At 46.0% G+C, this 23107-nt stretch overlaps 1 long non-coding RNA gene across 1 annotated transcript; it reads right to left on the bottom strand.

The window, feature by feature from the left end:
• Positions 1–7922: 7922 nt before the first annotated feature.
• LOC311582826 lies at positions 7923–22799 on the bottom strand. Its single transcript, XR_014774259.1, has 2 exons — positions 22690–22799; positions 7923–8590 (listed from the first exon to the last, which is right to left on the bottom strand). It is a non-coding gene; the product is annotated as an uncharacterized lncRNA (long non-coding RNA).
• Between the last annotated feature and the right edge of the window lie 308 nt (positions 22800–23107).

Below are 23107 nucleotides of genomic sequence, written 5' to 3'. Positions count from 1 at the left end.
CTCAGGAGCGGGACGAGTTGATGGCTAGCTGCTTTAATTGCTCCTGTTGCTTATTAAACCGCTGTTGTTGAATACAAGAAGGTGAACGTTTCTCCAGTCAGGTCCAGCTGGCCTGTGGATGTCAGTGGATGTGCAACACTGCCCTCTATCGGCACTAGGCACACCAGCCCGCTGCTGAGGCTGAGAGGTTCTCCCTCACCTTGTAACTTTTTGTATCACAGCTGAGGCCCAGGGAGCTGGGGGTGGGGGTGGTGTGAGGCGAGGTGGTGTGGCCTGAAGGCTCAGCAGAGGGTTTTTGCTTCACAGAGTGTGGTTTGTGTCCATTAGAACGCTACTGAGTGGAAATCTTATTCCCTGGGATTTTAAACAGCCACATTTCCTGGCATTTGACATAAACGGGACATTTAGCAAATGGAGTGCCAGATGGAGCTCCTGGCTCTGTTTTGTGGAAGGCACTGGAGAGTCAGAACCTCTGTATGTATGCATTTGATAGGCTTGCTCACCACAGGGCCAACCACGGCTCAGCAGACATGGCACATGCTTCAGGCCTCAGAGGCCGCAGGTGGCCTCTTTGCTCTTAGTGCCTCAAGAACACTTCCCAAGTGCCACGGTCTCAGTAATTCATTTTAACCCTCAGCAGCCCACTCCTCTCAGATTGGCTTTCTTACAAGCCTCACACAGGAATGCAGTCAGTGAGTAACACTTCCACAGTGGCTCGTGGGAGCTCTGTAGTGAAGTCTAGAACATCCCGGGAGTTGCCCTCGGTTACATGAGGACATTATATAACATAAGAAAGTCATGAAACCTCAGGTTCTCTCAAATGTCTAAGCCTGCTTTCCCAGTTACATGGTAGCATCACATAAACATAGGAAAGCCACACAATCTAGGGCCCCTTCCAATGTCCAGGCAGGCCTTCCACATACGTGACACACCCTGTCATGCTGGTGCTTTGCTGTTAGTACATGGCTCAACTCTCATGTTAAGGTGACAGACAAAGACTAAACAGTGACATGATGACTCTTCAAAAAGAGAATATTTGGATTTTTCTCCAACATGTCACCAACGTCTTTTGAGGGGAAGTATCATTTCTTTGTTAAGGAAATCGGCGCCACTCTGTAGACTAAACATGATGAAAGATGGCCGTGCCACACACTCAGATCATCCTCACATACCTTCCTGAGGCAGTTTTTTCCTAAAGCCTACAACACAGCAAATCACGGCGTTAGAAAGTGTAACTTGGCACAGATACTTTTCCTTTCCTATGACAGAGAAGATAAACTTCTAAAACCACGTGTTGGCTCGGCACTGAGGAGCTTTTAGGAAGAACTTCAACTGCAGCCGTTGGCCAAGCGGCCTGCCATGGTCGTCTTGAAGTCTGCGTGCTGTTACTTCTGCAGGTTGTGGTCTCTTATGTCCCCACTTTAACTCTGGGGTGCTCATGGGAAATGAAACTGTTTCCTCCTCTCCTCCCTGCACATTTGACTTAGTGATAAGCACAGAGACACGCTCTACCAGCCAACACCTAAGTTGTTTACCACCTCGACTGGGAGACGCTGTGAGTAGCTATGCTGGCCTTCAGAAGAAGAATGTGCATGAGGATGACCTGAGCACCTGGCACATCCGACCTCTGTCTTGCTCAGTTTGTGTGGTGGCACCTACTTCCTCCTGAAACGGTGAGCCAGCCTCAGCCTCTGTGCAAGAACCTGGGCATCAGGTCCCTGCTCTTCTTGCTTCAAAACAAAACTCGTATACCCTAGAACTCACTCAGCAAAGCGATAAAGAATATTTCGTTTGTAAGCAAAACACACAATGATAACCAATGAGCAAACTCCTGTCCTGTTTACACATTTAAGCTCTCTTGGCTTCCTATGCCAAACTAAGTGTTTGAGAACAATTTCAACAAAGCTCAACTTTGGAAGGCTTGAAAAGTATCTGCTCCAAGCCTCCACTGAGCATAAAAAGCCATTCTGTTTATAATGTTTCCACTAAAAACCTCTGTTTCCAAAGTGCTGAGTGAAAAACGAACGGCCTTGCTTCTCAGGCCTTGTGTCTAGGCGTGTCCACTTCAGACATGTTCACAAAAGGTTAGTGAGAGGTAAGATCCTAGAAAGGGCCGCTGATGCCTATGGGGGAGGTGTTGCCCAATGAAAGGAGGAGGGGAGCATGAGAGAGAAGGAAGAGGTAGAGAGAGGAAGAGAGAGAGAGAGAGAGAGAGAGAGAGAGAGAGAGAGAGAGAGAAGAGGAAGAGGAGAAGAGAGGAAGGGAGGGAGAAAGGAGAAGAGAGAGAGGGAGGGAGGGGATGATAAACGAAAGATTGCTGTGAAATTACAGCATCTTAGATAAATATTGAGGGATTTGATTGTCATTTCTGAAGAGTCCTGACAGAGGGAGACTGACCCCCATGCAACCATCTGTGCACTTACAGATGGTCTGAGGGTGGTGGTGGGGGTGACATTTTGTCAGAACACAGGGGCAGAACATGATGCATCATATCATACATTAAGTGATTCTCTAGCAAACAGGTCCCTAAGGTCTACGAAAGCCAGCCACAGGGCTGTGACAAAATGCAACGGTGACAGACAAGTTGTTACACAGCCCCAGACTTGGAAACTGGTACTTTGGATGGCTAGTCTTGGACATGGGAAGAAATTATATTGTTCATTTTATTAGTTATTAGACAGAGAGAGAAGTCATTGATGCAGATGGCTGACTCTATGGCAAAGATGACTGGGCAAGGTACTACAGAGCTCCTGGTGAGCATATAGCCACATAGTGCCTGACTCATATTGTTCCTCCATAATCATTAGAAAAGAATGAATTTTTGAAAGGGGGGAATGCAATGGTCTTAGTAAGCCAGGGCTCTGCTGCCCACCATCTGAGACCACCCAGGCTTGCTGATAGAATACGCTTCATTCCTAAGCAGAACCATAACCGCTTTGCACATGAAACTGCTGGCTACAGTGTGCAGCCCACAGCACGAGAATAAAATATCTTTGTTGGCATGTGAGAGAAGAGGGTTGAGTTAGAAGCTTATTATGATCTTTATACGGGTCAATGAAACCTTCCTCCAAGTAGTCCATACAAATAGCTCTTGATTTTCCAGGAAAAAAAAAAAACACACACACACACACACAGTACTTCAGCATACAATCTATAGAGGGTGTGTGCAAGGATGTGGGCACAGGTGTGAATGCACGTGTGAAGCCAGATGTCAGCCTCAGCTGTCATTTTTCAGAGGTCTTTTCTCTTGTTCTTTGAGCTAGGTCCTCTCACTGAGACCTGGAGCTCTCCATGTGGGCTAAGCTCACTCGCCAGGGAGCACTGGGGAGCCCCCGGCCCCTCCCCCAGCTTCACCACACTCACTTTCTTGCTGTTGCTTTGCTTTTAAACATCAGTTTTGGGGTCAAACTCAGGTCTTTTACCAATCAATCCATCTTCCTGCTTCTCTGAACACTTTTAATACCAAATTTCAGGGTATAGGTGAGTGACAGAGCATTTGCTCAGCATGTGAAAATAAGGCCCCAGCGTCTATCCCTAGAACTGCAAACAATATGCAGCCATAGGCTCCCTGACAGGGAGGCGAGGCCTAGACAGTGCAGCTGAGTTATGTTGGCCATAGGGCTGTGTGAACGCCGGGGGAGCATTCTACCCAGGTGAGCAACAGTGACAGCACGAGATCTTAGGCCCCTTCATTTTCACGTGTTTGTCCACGACAGTGATGAGTCTCACACTGCCTACAACCTCAGTTTATAAAAACTAACTACATAAAAACTTAAGTTTTTCTACCCAAGGTGCCCCTGTTCCGAAAGCTAATGTTTACTTTTTAAGACAACAGGTGCCCAACAGCCTGCTGTGCTGTGGGGCCACGTGTCTAAGAAGTGGAGGAGCTCCCATCTGAGAGCTGCAGGCTGCACTGCTTCATGATCCCTTCTCCATTTCTTTCCCTCCTGAAATTTCAAGCTACTTGTCAGAGTAAGCTTCCAGTGTGGGCCCCTTCCTTCTCTCTGCAGAAGAATTTCACACGGCAAGCTGGAATTTCCTTTACTTAAGATGCTTGAAAAATCTAGAATTCTCGCACTGATTTCCTCCTAAAGTGGGGGTGTCCACTCCAGAGCCATCATTAACAGGATGCTCAAAGGTTTATTCAATGCCCTGTGTATTCAGGAAACTGAGGAAAAGGACTCAGCCATGTCCAGAATAGCTAGGCACATGGCAAATAATCACTGAGGCTAGCTGATGATCAAACAGAAAATGGCTAAGTTAATAAATTACCTGAAATCAAAGCATAACATACACTAGAAAATAGATGTTACAGTCTCTGTTTTTATTATATTTCCCAGGGATGCATGAAACCAAGAAATATTTCCCAGGGTTATTTTGGGGAACTAGTTCAAAATGTTCCATGACTCTCAGCTAACGGAGCTACTTCTGGGCCTGAGATGGGAGTCTAAAAGCTGCAGCACAGGTGACCCAGGCCATCTGAGCCCTGCCCTCAGTGAGGAGCCAGCAGGATGACAAGGCAGCTGGTAGCCAAGACCACCACAGGCTTAGGCTCAAAACAATGAGCTCAAGAAAGAAAATGTCTGTTTTGATTTGGGAGAGGAGGCGTCTGTACGGGACTCTGACATTCAGAGAGTGCTGAGGAAAACCCTCCTGAGGATGCGTCAAGAGGAAGCAAGCACAACTACAGCCCCTCTGAGGCCCTGTGCTGGACACCAGGAACTCTTTCCTGACAAAGAGACTGTTAAACACTGGACTGAGGAGCTCTGGAGGCTGGGGCGACCTCCACTCTTGGCAAGTTTAGAGATTATTAAGTGGATTCCCATCTGCTGGAGTGAAAGCCATCGGGGCGAGTGCTGGACAGCTTTCACAGACCTGGTTCAGTGCGTGTCTTCACACCCCTGTGGTTAAGAGGAAAGGGAGCGGCAAGTGGCTCTCCGCCCACTCCCTTAGACATTTCCTTCCCTGTCAGAACAATAATATTTTTCTTATCTTTTCTGAGAGAATATGTATCCTAAAGAATTTGCTACTTTCTACTTGTTTTTCATTAAAGAAAAAAAAAAGTATCCACCATGTCTTGTTTTCTTTTCTCTTTTTAAAGGAAGTCCCTGCATGGCAGATGGAAGGTTTGAGCAAAGCCATTCCTGCCGCAGCTTAGCTGGAATCCTCTAAGTTTTCATTAATGGAAGCACAAGAAGGCAGCGCGGAGCTTACACAGCCATTGGAATGTTGGTCTGCAGAGTTCTTAAAGAGAAAAAAACAAGCTAAGACAGTGGTAAATTCCAGTTTTCTATGGCAGCACTGCTGACCCACAGCATTCTGAGTGCAGGTAAGACATTTGATCAAGGTGCTTCTAAGAAAACCCACAGACTTCCCATAAGCCTCTGGACTAGACGTGCACAGAGTGGAATCTCATCCACACAGATGGTTTCACACATACTGTAAGGGGAGAGCATAGGACTCCTGTACTTGACAGGATCATTTTTGAGAGAGGACCAAGAAAGAAGAAACTCAAATTCCTCTGTAGACTTCTCGTCCCATATAGAATAGCCAGCCACTTGCTCTTTCTGAGCCTTAGATTCCTCATCTATGAAATGAGCATTCAAGTCTCTCCCTTATAAGGTCACTGTGAAGGTTGGTGGAGGAAGGTTTGTGGGGCAAGTGATACAGAATACACATCTGGTGTTACTTGGTGTCCTTTGCTCTTTGGGTACAGTTACATCTAAGTCTCAAACTTAAATGGAAACCCCTGGGAACAAACTGGCAAAAAGATTCCCAAAAGTACCGGGATAGGCCCTGCCCATTTAAAGCAGCCGCCACCACTTTCCATCTGTCTTCCTATAGCTCCCCGTCCCCTGGGTACTCTGTACATTCCCAGATGCAGAAGTTGCTGTAAGACTCATTAAAGCCATTCAATTGTTCTTTCTTCCCCTCCAAAAGAATTAAGGGTGTCAAGGCCCATATGCTGCCCTAGCAGTTTCCCACATCAGAGATCTCCCCCCACCCGCCTTCTCTAAAAAGAAATGACCTTTGACCCCGTCCAACTGGAAGGCTGTTGTGGACTTCCTGGGCCAGGGTCACCTAGGGTGAGTTGCATTCATAGCTGTTGCTTCCTCTGGGTTGTTCTGGGAATTCAGGGTTGTGAGTCGTGTTGTTGTTGTTGGTTTTGTGCCCCCCTCCTCACCCCATCTTGCCTCAGACAGGGCATCAGGATCTGCATCTCGCATCCACACGTTGCCAGCGCCATGGTACTGCACTGGTTCAAGCTCCAGTTTGCCTCATACCAGTGGTTAGCCTAGAACTCGGTGTGGGAGATGGCTCAGCGGGTGGAGTGTTTGCTGCACAAGCATGGGGACCCGAGTTCCTACACAGTATCCACATAAAAAAGAACAGCAGCAACAAAAAGACAAGGCTACGCACCCGTGATCCCAGCGGGGCTAGGACGAGGCAGGAGAGTGGAGCTCACTGGCCAGCAGCCTAGTGTAAGCATGTGTGTGCACGCGTGTGCGCACACCATTCACTACTGACTGACCTCCTCACTTTTCATCAACCTTTTTTCAGGAAGAACCTTGATGTGAGCATAGCTGACATAACAATAACCTGGAACTCAGTCCTCCTAACATTCCACGAAACAAGAGCCTCCAACCCAGATCGGGAAAACTGAGGACTTGAAGGCTATATAGTTACTGATTGACGGAACTAGGAACAAACTCAAGCTGATCCCCAGCCCTGGACACCAGCTACACACAGGAGACATTTGTTACTTGTTTCACTTCTAGGACAAAATACCTGATAAAAACAATTTAGGGAAAGAGGAGCTTAGCTTGTCTCACAGTTCAAGGGGACACAGTCCATCATAGAGGGAAGGCATGGCAGCAGGGTCCTGAAGCAGCTGGTCACACTCATCCACAGTCAGGAAGCAGAGATGAAAGAATGCTAGTGTTCAGCTCCTTTTCCTTCAGCCTACAGGGTGGATCTTTCCACTAAATTAACTTAATTTAGAAACCTCCTCATGGGCATGACCTAAAGTTTATCTCGTGGCAATCCTTGATCCTGCTAAATTGACAATCAGTCTTAACCGTCTGGCTATGGCTGCTTCCTCTCTGTGGGGTGAATATAAGGTTCCATCACCTCCGAGTCCTGTTGTCATTTCACTTGCACGGGAACAAAATGTAAACAAATTCTAAATTTCTCAGGAAGGACTTTTTTCTGTTCAACATATCTGTTTCCAGAAGCCTGATGGGTCGTTCTCCTTAGGGGGTGAATGAATTCTACAAGGACTGAAAAAATACTGTGGGAAGCCTGTCACCAGAACAGTGATGCTGCTACCACATGGATGTCATCCCACCCAGAGCAGCCTAGCATGGACAGTGTTTTAAAAATACTGAGGATTATATCAAGTATGAATTTAAAATCCCGTGTGGACTCCTAAGTACTTGAACTTCCCAGACATCTTCTGCCTCCTGCTGGTCAACCTGCTTGGATCTAAAAGCCATCCTATGAGACACTGAGCTTTCCTGCCTGTAGCTGGGTACTATGTCAGGTGCAGAAAGATAGGAGTCTGATGGCATTCTGATATGCTCAATGGTGCACAAATGTTGGCTGTGCCCCAGAATCTCAGTAAGTAATGGGGACCAGTGGTTACCCAATGAGCTGTGGAGTTTTGAGTTTGCAGATGGTACCAGTCTTGGCCCCGTTGCCTTACAAACCTATTCTTTAAAGTCCTGGAACCTCCAAGTGTAACAACCCCAGAGTCACACTTAAGTCTGTCCTGTGTGTGAACGGGGAAGGTTCTAGCAGCCTTACGATTTGCTTTTGGTTTTGGCTACTATGCTGAGGATTAAACCCGGAGCCTTGCACATGCAGTGCAGGAACTTTTCTGCTGAACTACATCCGCAGCCCAACTCCTCTTGTTTTAAAGGAAATTTATGTAGGCAATTTGTAAAATAACAGATATTCCAGTTTATAAATACCCACATTCTGTATTCAGTGCACGTTAGCAAGCATGTGTCTTGGATCAAGCTGGATGTGTTAGTACACATAAGCCCTTGGGAGGCTGACAGATGAGGACTATCAGGCCCTGGCTACCCTAGGCTGCCTTGTGAGTCCCCATCTCCAAGAGTCAAATAAAAGAAAACCTACATGTACCGTTAGCCATACAGTACAGGTAGCTGAATAATAATCTGCTGTTATCAAATAATCATACGTTGTGAATATCTTCCTCCCTTCTATCTAACTTCCACATCATCATTGCATTCACCACCACATGGACACACCATAACTGTACTCCACAGGCCCATCACTAACAGGAATAACAACAGTCATTCTACTGGCAGTCATAGACTACGCAACCTTAGGAGATGAAGGTAGCCAGCGTCTGTTATCTCATAGGCAGACCTTTGATGGCTTTCTGACTCATGAGCCCTGTGAGATCACAGGTGTTTGCTGAGATGTTAGTCACCACAAGGCTTGAACAGAGGCATCTGCTTCCAAACTCACTCCTTGGAGAGTTTCTGGCTCTTGGCTGGGGATGTCAGTTCCTTGCCATGATGTCATCTCTCTGCATGTCCAGAGTGAGCAGAAACTTCCTCTAGAATGTGGATCCCAGGAGAGAATATGAGACTTGCATCCTAAATAAAGGCACAATCCTTTTACTCCCTAATCTTGTAAGTGGCATCTCATGACTTTTGCCATATTCTCCTTGATAGCGGTTAGTTGCGAAGGGCTGGGAAGATAGTGAAGCTGTTAAAGTGATGGCCATGAATGCACAGGGCCATAAACTAAATCCTCAGCCTTAAATAAAAAAGACCCAGCCTGGTGACCCATATCTGTAATCCCAACACTGAAGAGGTGGAGGCAGCCCTGGGGTTTAGTGACCAGCTTGCCTAGCCTAATCAGCAAGCCCCAGTCCTAGACAGAGCCCTCACCTTAAAAATCAGAGCAGACAGCTTCTGAAGAATGACATCCAATGCTATTCTCTGACCTCCATACACATGTGCACACATGTGCACGTGTGCACACAGACAGACAGACAGACAGACACACACACACACACACACACACACACACACATGAATACTTATGGAGAATGACCCACACTCAAGAAGGACTCAAAAAGACAGTTGAAGAGACAGGGTTAAGGAGAAGCATCAAAAACTAACAGCGGGGAAATGGTGCTTTTGGCATCCTACAGGAGACATGACATTTTCAACACCAATGCTTCAGACACTAAATACCAACAGAACAAACTTGCTGTGGCAAACTGGTTCAAGTTGATAACAAGAAAAGGAATCACCCGCAGATAGACTGTGTGAGTATTTAATCTGTGTGCAACAGCAAAGCACATCCACGCTGTCACCAACAGAGCACTCCTTACTCCAGCCACTCATACCCCACACCCAGGCTGACAGACCACAGCAGCACAGCCACATGCAGCCCACCCTCAGCTCCCCAGACCTGCAGAGGCTGGGATTCAGACTTCTCCCTTGCAGGTCTCCAGCAGACCTCAAAGTGCACTCTTACCTTCCCTGCTTCCCTTCCCACCTGTGGGCTCCCGTCCCACATCCTCAATGCCCCACATTGACACAAATGTCCCTCTGTTCCTCCTCTGTGAATCATTCCTTCTCTATTATTGCAGCAGCCCCTCATGTCCCTGATGTGGCTTGAGGACCCCAGGATGGAGAAGACTAAAAGAGGAAGACTTCAAAGAGGGAATGCTGCAACATAAGGGCCCTTGGCGTCCAGGTAGACAGTGTGCTTCTTGTGGCAGTGGCAGAGAAACTCGGTGAGGAACATTCAGAAAAAACATTAGGAAATGAATTCAGAGCTGGGCATGGTGGTGCAATGGTGTGATCCCAGTACTCGGGACTGGAGGAAGGAGGTCAGGAGTTCCAGGGTCATCCTCTGCCTCATGGAGACTTTGAGGCCAGCTGGAACACAGGAGACCTTGTCTCATTGAGGCAAACCCCAAATAAGATTAGGTCGAGCGAGGCTTAAGGAGGAGGAAATGTTACCTACACAAGACCAGCAAGATCTAGCCAACAACACTCCAGCTGAGATGCTGTCAGCAACTAGTGTCTGGTGGGAAAGGGCAGAATCACTTTTCTTCAGTGGTGTAGCCAGCGTTAGGTTGAAATAGCCCAGTAAATAGCCCCACACCCATACACATGTAAGCAACCTCAGTTAAGCTCAGCTGGTTAATGAGAGACGAAGCTCGGGAGTGGAAGTGAGAAGGGGGGCTCCAGAGGGAGTGGGAAGAAGAAAAGGAGGAAGGAGCCACACATGCCAGCACGCCTTTAATCTTGGTGCTGAGGAGGCAGATATGGAACTCACTCATCAGCCAGCCTGGCCAAATCCATGAGCTCCACAACCAGCTACACATCTTTCTCAAAAACTAAAGGTAGAGGGGGCCTGAGAGATGGCTCACTGGGGTAAGGCACCTACTGCCAAGCGTAAGGACCTGAGTTTGATCCCCAGGATCTCCATGGTGAAAGGAGAGAAAATAACTCCCACAAGTTGCATTCTGACCTCCACATGCATGGACATAGACATACAATAAATGACAAATAAAATGTAAAAATAAAAATAATGATGGAAAGAGGGAGAAATAACTACCCTCTAGTCTCTCCCCATAAATCTGAGGGTAACACACACACACACACACACACACACACACACACACACACACACACACACCACACACCACCCGCACAAGACCAGCACAAGACCCACACCATACACACACGTGTGTGTATGTGCACATGTACATGTGTGCACATGCGTATGGAGGTCAGAGAATAGCATTGGATGTCATTCTTCAGCAGCTGTCTACTGTGACTTTTAAGGTGAGCGCTCTTTCTAGGACTGGGCTTGCTGATTAGGCTAGGCAAGCTGGTCAGTAAACCCTAGGGCTGCCTCCATCTCTCCAGCCACAATGACACATGTAGGAGCTGATGACCACCAGCAGCAGCAGCTACACAGTTTGTGTCCTTTCCTCTTATGAGGTAAGTGTTTGGCCCTTGTTAGCTCACTTAGTCTTAAGAATGATTAAAAGGGGGCTGAAGAAGTGGCTCAGAGGTTAAGAGCACTGTTGGTTCTCCCAGAGATCCTGAGTTCAATTCCCAGCAAGCACATGGTGGTTCACAACCATCTATAATGTGATCTAACGCCCTCTTCTGGCAGGCAGGTGTACATGCAGGCAGAGTGCTGTATACATAATAAATAAATCTTTTTTAACAAAAGAATATATTTTTTAAAAAAAAAAGAATGATGAAATGATTAAAACCTATGCTCTAGCCAGGTGTGGTGGCGCATGCCTTTAAGCCCAACACTCTACAGGCAGAGGCAGGTGAATCTCTATGAGTTTGAGGCCAGCCTGTTCTACAAAGACAGTTCCTGGATGTTACACAGAGAAACCTTGTCTGGAAAGGAGGGAGGGAAGGGCGAAGGGAGGGAGAGGAAGAAGGAGAAGAGAGAGAGAGAGAGAGAGAGAGAGAGAGAGAGAGAGAGAGAGAGAGAGAGAGAGAACAGCTCTGTTCTATGGCTAGAATACAGTACAGCGATGGAGTGCTTGCCCATCAGGACCATGAGGTCCTGAATTCCATCCCCAAGGATTATCAAAAACAAAAATGTTATGGCCTCTGCTGTAGAAGTCCGGACGTACAGGGGGTGAGTTGTGACTTCCCCGGTCCATTACTTTGGGCCCCTTGATGTGGAAACACAGATGATCTTAACAGTGTGGAAAGGCAGGTTCACTGTGGCTTAGAAAACCAGGGACAACTCAAATGCTGATTGGCTCAGAAGTTTGCTGGCTGCTCTCAGGGGGAAAAAAAAACCTCTGACAGGACCACCATACCATAGGACTGGCCTGTGCCTCAGACTCCAGCAGGCAACCCTGCAGCGCATGCCTTTTCCCTGACCACCTTTCAGAGTCCTGAAAAGCTACAGGTTAGTGTTCTTGGCCCTTCAAATAGTGTATGAGAGTGCACGTGTGTGTGTGTGTGTGTATGTGTGTGTGTGTTTTAACATGGGAATTTCAGAGCTGTGTCTCAGTTCAGCTTGGCTTGCTCCATCTCTAGCTCATTAAACAAGATTTGAAATATTTACCTCACACCTTTATTCATTTGGGTCTTTAAAGCTCCTTCCCGTGTGTGTCTTAGTGCCACCTTCCATCTACAAGTCCCCAGCTGTGAACATCACACACCGTGTTTCAGCACTGGGCTTCCCTTTTATCCTTTAATTGGAATTTACCTTCAACCCCTCCAAGTCTCCTCCCGGAAGTCTTCAAGTGCTGTCACCAGCCTTTGCCATAATCCAGTCCCTCTCACGTTAAATCTTTCTCCCTTCAGGAAGCCAAGCGAACGCGCTTTAATGAGGCCCTTCTCTCTATTCAGTTATTTGTTCCTCAGAAAGATCTGTTTTGGAAGCTAACATTAACCCCCAAACACACAGCCTAATTTGTGACAAAAATCAGCTGATCTGTGTAGGCTGAAGTTACCTACAAGAGAACAACCACAGCTCTCATCTCGAGCCACTTTGAGTGACCATGGCCTAGGAGCACAATTTTAGCTTTCCCCAGATTCCAACATGGAAGCAGTTTTACAGAACAAAGGAAATCAGAAAATCAAGGCACGTTTAAAATACATTGGTGGGTCCATCAGAGAGCCTGCTACAGCAAAGCAGGGGGAATTTTCTTTAGGCCCAACGCACTGTCTGATCTTAGCTTTGTGGTTGGTGAACGCTAGTGACCTGCTAAGGTGATAGGTTTTGAAGGGTTTTCACCTGTTAGTCACAGGGTGTTAGTTCTGACACAGAGCTGGGCAAGGAATGACTATGTGGCGAGGAACTAAAACTAGACCAAGATAAGGTAATTACCCTCCCGACCTGCAACACTCCAACCTTTCCATATGGCTACAGTTTTAATTAGTCTTTGGAAGCACAGCCTCTTTCCAAAAACTCTCATTTACAAAGTAAAAGAGTCCACCTTCCGTTAACCTCAGAGTAGATCCTTGTAAAAGGAAACCAAGGTCACATAACAGAATATCTGCTTTAACAAATAACCCGATGTTTGATTTCAATAGTGCCTTATGCTTTTCTGTAATAAAAAACAATTAAAAATTAGAAATGTCGGTGGTTGCACAACTCTTAAAGGAACAGTGTCCAGACACAAAGCAACAACTGACTATTCAGCTTCTCTACTAAAGAAATCTAACCATGGACATCGCAGACTGTGACCAGAAGAAAATACACACAACTGTGCCAAAGAGGCCACCGTGGTCAGGAGGGACTTAACTGTCAGTTACTCTTCTGAGCTTCCCAGCTGTTCCTGTCTTAGTCACCATCCTGTTGCTGTGAGAAGTCGCCATGACCAAGGAAACATCACACACATCTTTAAGTGATGGCTTGCTCACAGTCAGAGAGTGAGTCCATTATCATCAGGGCAGGGCTGTGGTGGCAGGAAGGCAGGCATTCCCAACATGAATGTTTTGCCTTCCTTTTTTTTTTTTTAATTTAAGAGGATAGTAAGGCATCTTTTAAACTTTCACAAATTAGCTTGAATTGCCAAATTTTAAGAGAGGACTTGACATCCCACTTTTATGTAACTGAATAGGTTTGTTAACAAGAGAACCAATTTCCACAGTTTCATTCAAAATGTATCTTTATCATCTCAATTCTGAGTGAGAATATTTTTCTCAAGGGAAGCCATGGGACTCCCGGTCAATGAGTTCTCCATGGATGATATTAACAAGCACTCGATATTTTTATTTTCACATTGTTGTCAATGTATCCTGTCAGATCTTTTGTTGGTAACCCACATATTACAAAATGGCAGATTTACGGAACTAGTAGCATTAATTTCCTGTCACTTGAAACCTGATGAAGTATATAATATTATGAAAATCTTGGGTAGTATTAGTTATAGATAATCATACTTAAAAAGTTATATTTAGACTTTAAGTTTTATTACCCATATAAATGGGGTAATGGGAATTTTTTTGTATTTACATACTACAATTTGTAAATTTTTTTACCCTATTTCATAGGCTTAGCAGATCCTTGGTGGTAATAAGGGCCATCAAAGGAATATTTATACCTTCCCAGTTTACTCCTATGTTAATTGGAGGATTAGGGAATATAGGCCCAATATGTGTGATTGATCCCTGTTACCTGTATAGTTGCCATAAACAGTATAGCAAGGAACAAAGTTGTATCATTCTTGGTGGTGTCCACAACTCTTGGTCTCCTGCTGAAACATAAGCATAACCTCCTAGGCCACATTCTAACACCTTTCCTGGGTTTTATTTTGATGTTAAAACACCCTTGCACTACACAGACTAACTCAACTTAGCAGTTTTTTTCCTACAATCTAATGCCTTTTAGCAGCTGTTGTCCCTGCTTCCTTAGAGTTTTAAAACATTTAAAGTTAGTAAAGAAGCATTACGCAATCTACCCCCCGGAGCTCTCGGTCTGACCCTGGGACTTCGCGTGGTCCTCCTGTCTGCTTCTCATGTTCATTAAGCACTAGGAACACAGGTGTGAGCTACCATGCCCAGCTTTAGAGGGTTCTAGGAATCTGGACGCACATCATCTTACTTTCTCTGAGAGTACATCTGCCCACTGAGGCAGCTTCTCAATCCAAATTAATTTTAAGAGTTAATAGCCAGGCGTAGCGGCTCACGCCTTGAATCCCAGCACTCAGGAGGCAGAATCAGGAGGATCTCTGAGTTTGAGGTCAGCCTGGTCTACAGAGTGAGTTCCAGGAGAGCCAGGGCTACACAGAGAAACTTTGTCTCAAAACAAAACAAACAAGCAAACAAAAAAGTAAATACTGGAGTTATCAAATGATGACCAAATGACGTATTAAGACAGCACGTATGAGGGGGTTGGAGAGATGGCTCCGTGGTTAAGAGCACTGGCTACTCTTGCAGAGGACCTGGTTTTGGTTGCTAGCATCCCTGTGGTAGCTAAAAACCTCCTATAACTACAATTATAGGGTATCTGATACCCCTCTTATGATTTCTGAAGGCACCAGGCATGAACTTGCATACATATATACATGCAGGCAAAATACATAAAATAAATCAATAATAATAATAATAATAATAATAATAATAATAATAATAATAATAATGTAAAAACCATTGCATATGAAAACATAGAGCCAAGCATGCTGACACATGTCTGCAATCCCAGCACTCGGGAGGCAATAGCAGTAGGCTACGAGTTTAAGGCCAGCCTGCTCTACATAGTAAGACCTGTCTAAAAGACAGCAAATGTGTATGCATCTATATATGTCTCTGTGTGTCTGTGTATACCTAGATATCTATATATGACCATACATATGTGTCTTTGTCATCATGTGTCAGTCTGTGAATGCCTATGTGTATATGTTTGTGCATACTGTATATGTCTGTTCACCCAATGTATTTGTGTCTGTCTGTATGACTATGTGTCTATGTGCCTATGTATATGTGTACTTGCATGTCAGACTGTATTGTCTATCTGTGTCTATGTGTGTCTGTATGTATGTGTGTATGTATTGTCTGTCTGTGTGTATATGTGTTTGTGTATGTGTTTATGAACCTGTGTATATATGTGTGTCTATGTGTTTCTCTGTGTGTACATTTTATATTGTATAAAAACACAAAGATTTTTGAAAGTTAAACCTTTGTGTAAAGAAGGGAAATTTCCTGCCTATTGTTTCATTTTATTTTATTATAATTTATTCAGCTTACATCCCAATTGTTATCCCCTCATTTGTAGCTTCCTGTTCCCACCCACCTCCCTCTTCTGCCCTATTCTCCTCCCCTAGACCTGTAACAGAAGGGGACCTCCTCCAGTGCCATATGACCACAGCCTATCAGGTCTCATCTGGACAGCCTGCTTCCCCTTCCTCTGGGTGCCTGCCAGGCCTTCCCACCAAGGGGAAGTGATTGAATCAGGAGCACCAGAGTTTATGTCAGAGGCAGTCCCCACTCTCTCCACAGCCTTGGAGGATGAGCTGTCCATTGGCTAGATCTGAACAGGGGTCTAGGTTTACTGTGTGCATTGTCCTTGGTTGGTGCAACAGTTTGTGCAGGCCCCCCTTGGTCCAGACCCGCTGCATGCCTATTGTTACATAAAATCACTTAACTGATTTTGCTCAGGTGTCTTTTATCTCTATAAACACCATGTTTCCAAATAAACAAACTGTCTCGAATTTGTTGGAGAAGTTCTGGGCCAGATGTTCAAAGAAAGCACGTAATCTAAAAGTCGGCTCTAAGAAGGTAACTTCCCTTTAGAAACACGTTCCATGAAGTCAGTAGCAACAAGAAGACACTTAATATGTAAACATTATGTGCTTTTGCATGAGGATGAGGATACAAGCTCTACAAGCAGCTTTTAAATGGAATTTACTAACCTAAAAAATACAAACATGTGTAGTGATTGTAAGAGCCGATGTGAGTCATCCCGTGGATCTAGAGATAAGGCTCATCATAAGGCGGCTCTCACACTAAAGAGCTCAGGCCGGCAGCTGGCTTCCCTCAGTCGCATCTGCCCTGTTAGGTCACAAGTGGGGTGACCTCCACCCCAGGAAGCCTGTCTTTACCATCACCCCAGGAAGCCTCCGTCTGAGTCCTCCTCCTCTACATGCAGCTTTGACTTGGTGACCAGCTAAGGCAAGATCAGAGACTAGACTCACAGTATGAACTCAGTACGAGAGCGAACCCTTGACCCCTTCCTTCCCACTGCAGAGGCAACTCCTCCTGCATAACCCTAACCCCCAACTCACTACCTGTTCCTATGATCTTTAACTTTTCTCCTGCCTCTGCCTCCTGAGTGCTGGGAGTAACAGGTATGTGCCACAGCCCATTAACACAGTCCCTGTGATGGAAGACAAGGCCTCAGGAGTAGTATGTAAGTACTTTAGCAATTGAGTTACATCCCCTAATGCCCAGCTGCTGTCTCAGGCCAAGGACCCATGTTGTTGATTGTTTTCTCTTCTGAGTCTGCAAAGCTCACATCTCTTGCACCCCCATTGAAAAACACCAGACATTCCTAACTTAATGAGCCCACAGCAAGTTCACAACTCTTTTGAGCATCATGTTCTTTCCCATTGGTCATTCTTTCTACTGCCCTCCTACAGAGACCCTGAAGAGAGAGGATTAGCACTTTCTCTTAGGGCCAGAGAGATGGCTCAGCCATTAAAGGTTAGGCACACTTTCTTTTTAACACACAATATTCTTTTTATACGGACCATAGTCTCTAAACACCCCCCGCACCCCCGTTCCTCTGTGTGTGTGTGTGTGTGTGTATGTGTGTGTGTGTGTGTATGTGCGTGTGTGTGTGTATGTGCGTGCGTGCGTGCGTGCGTGTGTGTGTGTGTGTGTGTGTGTGTGTGTACGCATGTTTGAGCGTGTATGTGTACAAGTATGAATGGAGATGAGTCTGCACATGTGCGGGCATGAGCGTGGGAGCCAAAGGTTGTTGTCACACCTTCCTTTCCTTTTATTGACTTAGGCAAGGTCTCTCATTGATCCTGGAGACCACTGACGTGGCTAGCCTAACTAGCTAAGTATTTGTCTTCATCTCCCCCAAGCATTGGCATCACAGGCAGGATGTGTCCCTACACAGTTTTCATGTAGGATATAAATGCTGGTCTCCATGCTTAAAGGGCAAATTATCTCACCAGCCCCCTCTGTGACCTCTGACCTCTCCTTTTCTTTTCTACTCCAGTCCAGTTTGAAGAGTCATTTTTCTCTCCACTCATCTTTTAGGTTGACATTCTAATTATGCTCACCTCTGAGCCTGCTTTCCTTCTCTCTCTCCTCTGGCCTCCATAATCTCATTTACTCTCTAGTCATATGGTGATTATATCTGTCTCAACTATTTTTTTTAATCCTCCAAACATGAACCTTCTGTCCTGTGAAAGCCCTGTGGGTGACTAATTAGAGGCAAAAATGATGATGGCTCCAAGGCATGAAAGGATAGATGTTGTTGTGTGACTTTTCCTGGGGAGACATGAACAAATATCTATTCAGCCCAGACAGGGCACCAATGGCAGATCAAAGATGCCATTGCATCTGAGTCTAGCTTGATAACTCGGTGAGCTTATTGGATTGTTTACAGGCAGCTGAAAGTCCCACCCCAGCATGACTCATGAAAGAGCATCCCTAGACCTCTCTGCATGACTTGAAAGCAGCCTTTCTGATGATCTCTTCCCAGCAAATATTTACTGCATCTATAACCTTAGGGCTCAGCTTTGTCACTCTCTGACCCTCCAGAGCATTCCAAGTATCATGAGCTTGCAGAATCTTACAAGCCTTCCTGCTCCCTCCAGGACAGGAATAGCCACACAGCAGATGCCCCACCCAGCTGGGACTCTGGCTTTTGAAACTGCTGGTTTTCTGAGAGATGCTAGTTAATGAACCAAACAGGAAAAACTACAACCTGGAGAGCCCTTAGGAGACCAGGCTTACTCTAGTGTTGGGGGGGGGGGCAGGGTATGGGATGATGGCTCTAGAAGGCCAAGACCACCTATAGGTGGTTCTGGCACATCACTGTGTAACTTCAGGCTTCCGCTGTCAGCTTGAAGCACATACACTTTCCTCAGCAATTCTCTGTGGCCTTGAAATCATCTCTTCAAAATCGCTAGAGATTTTTTTTGTAATCCAGTCTCAGAGGGGTAACCTCAAGAGAAAGTCAGTCCTCTTCCTGCGTTACCTGTTAATTAAAACCACCAGTTGAAGAACACAAAAGCAAAGGAGGTCCTGTTTATACCTTGAGCATGGCACACAGCTCGCAGAGCCACCCTGGCTAAGACATCTGCTATTCCATTCCATTCTTGGTAGTATTTGCTCTCTACCCAGTAGCTTTATTGAGAGAAGAGACAACCAAAATATGTGTTCTAAGCGACAGTTCCTAAAATGAATGGTAAATGTGTCTCTCGTTTGTGTTTATCACTGAGGTGCTCTGGCAAATACCTGCTTCTCCGAGAGCCATGCAAGCATGCAACCCTGGTGTGTTTGGTGCAGAACTAGCAAGAACGTTATAGAATGCCTTGTTGCCTGACGGCCCTAGACAATGACATGTGCTATGATTTACAGACGTGGCTTGCTGAAGGCCTAGAAGCCCTGCTGCTGTACAGTTTCTCACAACCATTTCCCTTCTGAGTCCTGCCCAGGCCAAAGAGAAAATTCTAGAAATTCATAGCTCTCAGATGTTTCCGGAGGTCAGTACTTACACAGTATCTCGTCCCCCCTCTCTTTGCTTGGGGGTGAGAGACATACTTCTGCATAAAAAGCCTTTCTTCTCATGAAGAACTGGCCTGCCTCCATTTTAGGCTTAAAAGCCATTTTATAGTAAAGACAAACTAGGTTCATTCCTGTTTATGATTAAATCTCTGTTTCTCAAGGACTGGGCTGTGCCTCAGTTGTAGCCTTAACTACAGATGGCTCTGTACTGACTGTTCCAGAAATATTAACCATGTCTTTGTTTCAAAAAGTTAATAGCCATCTTGCAACCTTATTTTTGTTTCAAAAGGGTGGTTATGGCTACGTTGTTATGACTACCTGTTGCTATGCCCACCTTGCAACCACATCTCTGTTTCAGGATGTCATTATGACTAATATGTTGTGTTTATGTTCTGCTCCTGGTAACCCCATCCATTTCTCCCACCAGAGCCCCCGTTTGAACAGTAAAATCCTTATCTTCCTCACATTCAATGCTGATCTCTCAAACCCTGCTTTAACTAATTGTTGCTTTCATTAATTTGGGTGTGATTATCTGAGTCTGTGGTCTTTCTCCTCCTATCTTTGGGATTAATATTCACCCCAAACCTAGCTAGTACTAGGGCCTATATTCATCCTCAAAGAAACTGCCGCCTGCCTCCTAGAATCTACCTTATTCTCTCAAGCTGTCCCTTCTTAACGGAGTGATTCTGATCTCTGGCCTTGGCAGAGCTCCGGTCTCAGCATCTCATCAGCGTGACCATGTCACCTGAGCTTCTCCCCGCTCCAAATAGGCCTCAGGTGAGCGCCACCGGCTCAGATCCCCCTCGTCAGGGCACTGGCAACTTACTGATGTCTGTATTTTTAAAAATCTTTCCTAGGCACACTAATTCTACAGCTTTGAAATCTGAATTAGGAATGGCTGAAATGGAAGTCTTGCAGAGAAAGAACTAGAAGTCTGTCCGTTGGGAACTGGAACACGCTGCCCCCCCCCCCCATCCAGAGGGTGGACTGTGGCATGGCAGGGTGTGGGCCTACTGGTGCTTCAGGATAGCCCTTTTCTCAGCAGGGTCCCCTCTCTGCCTGAACTCTTGAAGCTCTAAGGAGCATCACATAGCCGGCAGGGAGACTACAAGCCCAGCCCTTTCCAGATAAGAAATCTGTTCAGCAAGCACCTGGGATTCCAGGGGATACACACCCTATTCTAATAAGATGTCTTGGTGTCTTGGCTTTCAACCAGTAACCTTTGACTTTTTCTGGATATCTTTCCCCACCCAGAGCATGTTAGGACGGCTTTTCCCCTCTCATGATAGAGCTGTTTTGTTACATGTACAATAAATATCCCTAGCATCTCTAGCCCCAGTGAATCAGACACATTCACCCGTGAAACCCCGCCCACCGCTCAAGGTCTATGTCCCTGATTCATGAAATAAACTCTCTCCCCTTCCCCCCCCCTCTCCCCTCCCCTCCTTCCCTTTCTCTCTCTGCTCTTGCCGTTCCTCTACCATGACAGTCTGAGACTCCATTTATTCTAGGGAAGGGAGGTCTTCCCTCCTTCCTGGAGAATTGGTGCCCAAGGCCTGAACTCAGCTGTCAATCAAGCAGCTACCTTCCAGGTGGCTGCAAGCTTCTGGACAGCCCTTGACTGCCGGTCAGTTGGCCACGTGCTGCAAGATCAGTGCTGACCTCCAGCAAAGCACCTGCCCGGCCTGAATTATGCCCTCTGGGCCTGCGTCTCACCAGATCTGCCTTCTGGCTGGCTTAGCACAGCTGCTTAACTAAGGAACTGTACCTCTTTTGGAATGTCCGAGTTTCTACTGCTGCCTGATACCAGCAATTTTATTTTTAAAAAGCTAACTGTAACACCGAGTGGAAAAACTCCTCTCCACCACCCCCAGTGAAACCAGGAGCCTTGCCTAGCATAAGAGCCTCGCTCTAAGCCACTCTAAGCAGCTCCTGTGAGAGAAATGGGACCTTTGATCTCAAGGTCAGTCTGTTCACATCCAGAAGCAAGGAGCGCCTAGACCAGCCCATTAGATGCCTGATGATGAACAACAGCACAGCTTCCTCCTTCCTTTTTGTAAAAAGTCTATGCCATATTGCCGCACAGGTCAACGTCAGCATGTCTCATTAGAACCAGGTGACTTTTAAATTCAGGAAGTCTATTTATTGTTTCCAAAGTAACCCCACCCCAGCTCCTAGTCAATATACCACCCTCCAAATTCATCTTCTGTCACATCCACCCCTCACACAAGAATACATGCTCACACTGAGACAAAAGTGAAAACTGTCTTCCCCCTTCCGCCTTCCTGACCTCCTCAGTACTCCCAGACACCATTTGAAGAAATTCTGAGAGTTAAAGACAATTTCAGGTGAGAGATATTCCCCAAAATAAATCTGTATTCTGTAATGACACATGTCTGCCATAGAAAGATCACTTTTTACTAACAAAGCTTGAATTGCCTTTAAAAATGTTTCTTATACACTCCCAAGAGTGAAGGCTATTGGTTGCAATGATTGCTGCACAGTGTGAGAAATCAGGCATGGATCCCTAGAATCCATGTAAAATGCCAGGTATGCTGGCATACTTGTAATTCACCCACTGGGTGGTGCACAGACAGGTGGGTTCACGATGCTTGCTGGCCAGCCAGCCTAGCTGAGTCAGCAAGCTGCAGGCAGGGCTATTGCAAACAGCTGGACAAGGAGTGGGGTTGCCACACATAAATAAACAAAAAGGCAGAGTCTATAGTTTACAGCTGCATCAAAGAGACGAGTTTGCTTCTACCAGGATTAGCTAGTGTCTGTAGGGGAACAGTATTCAGGCTGTAAACAAGCATCGGGAGAGAAAGCTACAGAAGACATATTCTGCACACAGACAACACTTGCATTCAGTCCTCTGAGGAAGGCCTTGCCATCCCCTCTGAGCCTCATCTTGGTGAGCCGGGGAAAGCTTTGTCATTCCTCCATGAGTCTGAAGCTCTGGGGTCTTTGATATGGACAGCTCATGTCAACATACACAAATTCACTCTAGACTTGACTCACTTGGGACTTGTTCTGGTCCCAAAAGCATTGTCATCTCAAGGGCCCCATGCCTCAGAACCTTGGGATCAAATATCTTGCAACACAAAGCCTTTCCCAGGTGAGGCTCAGAGGGATAGCAAAGCCTTCCTCTGGCCCAAGTGCAAATCTTAAAAGGGTGTGCATGTACAAGTACTGATGAACAATTGACCAGTATGTGCAAAAGCATCTGCAACTTCCTCCTCTCAGATGACTACAGCTTGAGACTGCTCACCTACAGAGGACTCCTAAAAACCTAGGTACCCCTGCCCCTGTGATTTACTAAATAAACTCACTGAGGTCCTGAGCCATTTCTTTGTGTGGCTCTATTAGAGTATACAGCCCACCTGTCTTAGTCAGGATTTCTACGGCTGTGACCATGACCAAAAAGCAAGAAGGGGAGGAAAGGGTTTATTTGGCTTACACTTCTACATCACGGTCCATCACTGAAGGAAGTCAGACCAGGAACTCAAACAGGGCAGGAACCTGGAGCAGTAGCTGATGTAAAGGCCATGGAGGGTGCTTCTTACTGGCTTGCTCCCCATGGCTTGTTTAGTCTGCTTTCTTATAGAACCTAGGACCACCAGGCCAGGGATGGCACCACCCACAATAGGCTGGACCCTCCCACACTGATCACTAATTGAGAAAATGCCTTACAGCTGGATCTCATGGAGGCATTTTCTCAACAGAGGCTCCTTCCTCTCTGATAACTCTAGCTTGTGACAAGTTGTCACCAAATCAGCCAGTGCACCACCCCAGCCCAGCTTTTCTGTACACATGTCTGTCCTTTCTCCATTCTTCAGCTGACATCTCAGTTAGGTAAGGTCCCAGATATTCTGGAC

The sequence above is a fragment of the Acomys minous genome (genome assembly GCF_964271855.1).
Source record: "Acomys minous genome assembly, chromosome: 14".
In the NCBI taxonomy this organism is placed as follows: domain Eukaryota; kingdom Metazoa; phylum Chordata; class Mammalia; order Rodentia; family Muridae; genus Acomys; species Acomys minous.
The sequence above is the reverse complement of the archived record's forward strand: the minus strand, read 5'-3'. Positions and strand labels throughout refer to the sequence as shown.